Consider the following 6,551-nt stretch of genomic DNA (forward strand, 5'->3'; position numbering starts at 1 on the left):
AGTAAAGAATGTCGTTTAGGCGCAGGAAATAGCAGCCTTAATACCACGCTTCATCTCTTTGTTTCATCTTAAAGCGAAGTCAGGGTATCTGGAGCATCAAAAGGCGCTATTTTTTTTTTTTTTCTTCTGGCGAACCGGAGCATGGCGCGCTTCTATTCGGCTCCTATCCGCGCATGCTGTGAGGGTTCTGGATTTAAGAAGTCACTATACTGACATGCCTAATGACATGCTCTCTTCACACATATGGGGGGGGGGGGCAAAGAATTTTCCTTATTACTGTAAATCCTGTGGTTTGCTATAATTGCATATCAAGGGACATAGAGACTTAAGACATTCTTATTCCTTGTTCCAGAATAGAATACAGATTCATGATCAGAGAATAAAGTTCACACTCACTAGTGAAATAACACGCTATATATAATCCAACGAGCAATCCTAATTTTGATAATTAGTCTCTATTTTATTCTCCACTCGATTATTAGTTGAGTAGCGTAGCCTTCCAGTCCAGTGTTTCTTGATTACCAGTGGGGCTGATACTCCCCAGTGACGTATCCCACCATGCAAAGTTTCTGATCAGATGAAAATGTGACCTGTCTGTATTAGCTGTCAGCAGAATGTGGAGATATTCTGTCGGTGCGGTGCTGAGGTGCTTTCATTTTTTCAGTGGTATGTCTTGCTCTTCAGATTGGTGAATTGATGAACGACCCATTACAGCTTTCTACCGCGGGATATAAATTCACGTATTTACAAGGGGCATATTTGTAACCGCTTGGAAAGAAGATGACAACACAATGGAGGGCCATGTTAATGAATCAAATCTTATCTGCCTATTCTGTGATGAATTCACTAACATCTCTTGTTTTATCGGAGGTACCAACCTAAGCCAGCTTCTTTATGAATAATTCTGTATTAATTTCACGCTCCAATACAATAAGTAGCCTTCAGCAGGAAGTCTCTTTGCTTTTTAGTGTACTCTAAGGGGAATGCAGCAGGCAAATCTTATGACAGGGACAAATTCAAAATGGTGTAAAACAAAAGCTAGAGAACATCATTATAAAACTGAAATATGATAGTGTTTGTATGTGTTTTACTTTTGTGATCATCATTATACAGTTGCCATGTATGATATCTGAACTGTCTGGGCTGTAGAGGACAAGTCTCTCTCTCTCTCTCTCTCTCTCTATCACACACACACAACATTTACACAAGATTCTCTCATGTGTAGGTCTGGGTGAAGCAGCACCTGTTTTTTTTTTTCTTGTTGTTTTGTTTTTAACGTGGTCTAAGTATGACAGCATCTCATGAAAACATCCTCACATTGTCTCAAAACACTTTGTCTTTGATTGGCAGTTTGTCTCATGCACCCCTGACACACTTCAGGCTAGGAGACAGAGTCACTTGTCTATAACAACCAGGTGTTTATGTTCATATCTCCCAAAATAGCAACCTGACACTTTCCCATCAACCAATTTACACTCATTTGCAGCATAGCCTAAAGTGTGAGAGGAGAATGTGAGCAAGAGGGAGAGGGAGAGGGAATAGGGAGGAGAGAGAGAGAGAGAGAGAGAGGAGAAGCAGAGGACCCGTGTGGTTGATCAGTAATGCAAATATGAACCTTTGTGCTATTTGTGCTGAGGGTTGTTTTCTGGGCACGCACATTTCACGTCCAAACGTCCCTGTAGAACACATAAATATGTTATTGTCATAGCTGTGAAAGACATAATACATCATTTCTCCAGAGTATCCAATGTTGCCTTTGACAAGTGATGTTTCCTTTCTGTTTGGCAAGCAACAATATTTATTTATTTTTTTTTATATAGCGGTAGGCACACAGCTAGATGGTTCTGGCCTTGAAAAGGTAAGAACAGTTCAGCTAAGGTCAGAGATACAAGAAAATAAAAATGAAAAAGAGAGAGAGAGAGTACAGTTATGCCACACAGGAGAAGCAGTGGAAACTTTTTTTTTTTTTTTAAAAATGCGAGTCAATAAAATGTTCACGAAGCACAGCAGAAACTTCAGCCCCCCAAGTGAAGTGGTTACTTCATGGAAAAATCTTAGCATGTCTTCTCCTTCACTTATTATGCTCCCAGACAGCAGTAATGAAAGGGACAGGAGGAAGCGGAGCTTCTGAAGGCAAAGCAAAAGTAAATAGGGGCATAATGACAGCCTGTGCAGTCTCATTATGAGGAGGGCACCGGGGAAGGAGAATGAAGCTTCAATCCTACTGCGTCTTGAGGCAGCCTACTGGGAATTCCTGGCTAATACATATTGCTCGCTGGTCCTCTGCTTGGGTTCCGAGCCGCCAAAAGGATACCCTGGAGCCTTGGCAGAAAGAATGATAGAAGAAAAAAGGGAGCGGGAGAGAGAAAGAGTGGAGAGAGACAGAGAGACAGAGAGAGAGAGAAAAGAGGAATTCATGTGGATTCACGCTGGAACTGCGGAGACTTATCAGCAGTGGGATTGGGTTATTGCAGCATAAACTGATTTGTGAGACTAAGGAGAGAGAGAACACTGACACCTGCTCTTTCTTTTTTTTTTTTTTTTTAAAAAGGACGTCTACGGCCAAGATGTTGTGAGTCATAGAGTGAGAAAAAGGAAAGTAAATAATAGTCAAAAACAGATGAAGAACAGACTACTCAAATGCTTTTAGTGAAAGACTTTAAAGATCATGTAGATCCTATAAACATAGTCAAGAATACTGTGCTTTGATAGAATGAAGCATGATACTTTTTAGCCAAGGAGGAAACTTACACCTCTTTGTTCTCATAATCATGCAATGAAGCAGTAACTTTGAAAAACACCAACAGATGTGATTTCAGGTCAAAATAAAGGGAGAGAACACAAGACATCACAATGGTTTAATATTGATGGAGTTCAAGAATGAAAACAGCTTCCTGTCTCATTATTCCAGTTCAGCGCCAAGACATTTTGCTTTTCAGAGATGTTGGTGGAATCCTTTTGGCGTGATTATGACAGTAAACATTGTCAGGATGCTTGTAAACCATGTTTTTTCCAATGCATTCTTCATCTATAAAGAAAATGTACAGCAGTAACCCTGAAACACCGCAGAAAAAGAATACAAAGGGACTGTAGAATACATGGTTTAAAAAGAAAAGAGAAAAAAAAAAGAACAGGGAGAAAAATGCACTTTATGACTTATCTCCTGAACCAACACATATAGTCAACAATGAGAGACTGCAAGAGTCAGGCAGTGCATGAATCATTATTTCATGAAAGCTCAGGGAGTTTGTATGATTCTCTTCTACTTTATTCTAAACTAGTTTCTTTTTTAGCGCAAATAAGATTGCTGAAATTCACCATTTAAGCAACCTTTTGGACCACAGCCTACTGAATTATTCAGTTGAGATGACTGATTACTTAATTTGCCCGTAGGAGAGCACTGCGCCTATCTGTAAAAAATGTTCATTCTGTGATAGCTATTCACTTTAGCCTACCTAGTCACTGAAGACACTGTGTATGCAGTGTATGAACCCGTTACAACGGAAAGGCACATTAAACATCCATTCAATAGCTACATAGCTAACGCTAGCTATCCAGCTAACGTTAGATGGCTCTCCTCCTCAGTAATAACAGCACTGGACATGTTACTGCTGTAAACACACGAATGATGAACGAAAGACCCAAGACCTCTTAGTTATGATTCGTGAATGAATCAGTCGTTCCTACACTGAGCCTGCGCAGTGGCCACGTAACAAGTGAACGAGAGACTCAGGACCTGAACCCCCATAGGTAGTCGTGAACGAGTCACTCATCTCTATACTGAGCCTGCACAGCGATTATGTGACAAGTGAAGGGAATACACAGACCTGAAAGACCCGTTTGTGAACGAAGCCGAGCCTGAGTGGCGCACATGCGCGGCCTAGAAAGAAAAAATGAACGAATCACTCACTTAAACGACTTGTTACTCTCGAGTCATACAAAAGATTAGTTCAAAAGGAACGAATCGTTCACGAACGACACATCACTAGTTAACACCGACATTGCGAATACAACGCCGGCGATGGCCATCGATCACATATAATGTGTTTAAAAACAAGCATACATACAGAAATGTTATAAGGCAGAACAAAATGAACGAACTGCCATGAAATACATACACCTGAACAAACAAACAAAAAAAGTATCAGTTTTATCAACTCTGAGAAACTGTCATCGTTCTCTCTCACTCCTGCCATAAGGTAACGACACAAACACTGCAGTGATCTGGTGCTGTTTCTTCCCGTTAATTTACTGTCCCACTGGAACGCCATGGGACTAAGTGCTGTGAGAGGACCACAGCACTGCCAAGAAAACCGAATTTGCATCTGTTTAGCACCCAGCGGGCTACAGCATTCCATTGTGACCAGCTTTGGACCCAAACCTAGAAACACTGTGTGTCCTCAAAATCCTATCTGTACGGCTTGGAAAATATTTTCATACTTTGAAACCATTTGCCAGTCATTTTCTCTTTTGTGATATAAAGCATCTTTCAACGCTGATATAAAAATATAAGTTTCTGTCAATGTCTTCCAAGGCATGGATACAGTGACTTCATGCAACAGTGAGTTCAGATGAACGTCTTTATTGCTTCAGAACCAAAATGTTGTAGACCCCCCCCCCCTCCCCCAAACATTTCAAAATGAAACCTCTCTCTCTATCCTCTCCTTGTTCCATAAGGAAACCAGGCAAATAGGAATTAGCATTTTAATAACAAGGTTTCAAATCTATCTGCATTTATCTCCCTATAGTAATGAAAATAGATGAAACAACATGCACATACACAGAAAACAAATATACGAAATCTAAGACTGGTCTCAGATTGGTCTACTGAAATATAGTATGGGAAAGTTGCATTATTTCATTGTGAGGAAAAGATGCTTAAAGTGCACGTCACCTTTAAGTTTTCATCTCTTCTAATCAATAACTTGATTAACACCAGAGATCAGCGCGTAGGTGCTGCTTGCTTGTGGCGATCATTACGTGTTTGGATTCACCGATAAAAAAAACCCCTCACAACAGTAACATCTTGAAACAGCGCTTCCATTTTCCCAAATCTCCGCTCCACTGGTTACAAGCATGTTCAGACAGGATTCGTTAGAGAGTCATGACTGGTTTAATAAATAAAGCAATAGGCCAATGTGTGCAATGTGTGCAAAAAAAAAAAATTTTTCCAGTGCATACAAATTGTACTCAAAACACGCTTCGTTCCCTGCCTTGCATTCAGTACAATTTGCCGCCAGGCAAAACAGTTACAGGGCCTCAAACAGTGTTAAGAAGAAAAAAAAATCATTTTTCCATGTTTACAAACAGTAATAAAATAGCATTACTACACAAGTGTATTCCAAACATGGAGGTTTTTCTTTTCTTTTCAACCCTGGTTTTTGTACACACATTTCTTTCTGCTATCACAAATGGTGGTGATGTATGTCTGCAACTCCAAGCAGATACAGATTAAACCCAGTCCTGAACTGCATTTTATTGTTTATGCATATTCTCCTTCAATATACCTGTATGATACATGTATTAGGCTTAGTCTATGTCCAAAAGGAAAAAAAAAAAACAGTGCCCAGATGTAATTGTAGGTGTTACATCTGATGTGTGACACAACATCCAGGAGCAGTCTCAAAGCAGTAAACTGAGATAGGGGAGGGGGGCGATAGGGAAGGGGGGGGGGGGTTATCACACAGGAAGGTGTGATTTCCCACAGTGTGTGTTTATCTATGATCTTTCTCTTCTTACGCTTCCAGAGGAACTTAGCAGACGGTGAGGTGCATATAAACATATACAAAAAAAACCCTGATCTTTCTGTCCTTTGTTTGTGCACTTGCGTTCACGTGGCTGGACACACATAAGGATACAGGCCTTGCATACTGAAACCCCTTAAACATGGGTGTGCGTATGAGGATGTGCCCTCTTATTGCATTGCATTGACTGAAAATGTCTTCATGAGGATGTAAATATCAGTAAATTGTGGATGTCTCCTGGTCCCATTTTGGGAAAACCATTACAAACTACAAATGGTACTTCTTTGACCTAAAACTGCCAAAATATTTCACTGATTCTGGTCATGGTGATGTTATTAGTCTTTAGTTACAGTAAAATGGAACACCATGGGAAATCGCCACAAAGCTATAAAGGCAAATGAGCTGTGTGGGATTCCAGGCTCCAGTTTTGTAGAAAAAGGTTTCACTCAGATCCAGTATATAACAGCAGACAATGTCAACAGCAGTGTACTGAAAAAAAAGTCACACACACACACACATCTGACTCACCCTAAAACCGTTACAACTGACACATTAACACTTCATTCAAATAGAGAATAGAGAAACATTATCTCTCTACACTCTTGCTCTAACCATAGAGTAGCTTTGCAAAAGCAGTAACATCAGATAAAATAAAGATTCTTCTCTCAAGGCTTCTCTCTCTCTCTCTCACACACACACACACACACACACACACTCATTTAAAAAGCCTTTACAATCAGGATCAACTGAATACAACAAAGTTTTGTTTTTGTTTTTTTAAAAAAAGGTTAATAAACATAGAAAAAC

This window comes from Chanos chanos, chromosome 14 (assembly GCF_902362185.1).
Source record: "Chanos chanos chromosome 14, fChaCha1.1, whole genome shotgun sequence".
In the NCBI taxonomy this organism is placed as follows: Eukaryota; Metazoa; Chordata; class Actinopteri; order Gonorynchiformes; family Chanidae; genus Chanos; species Chanos chanos.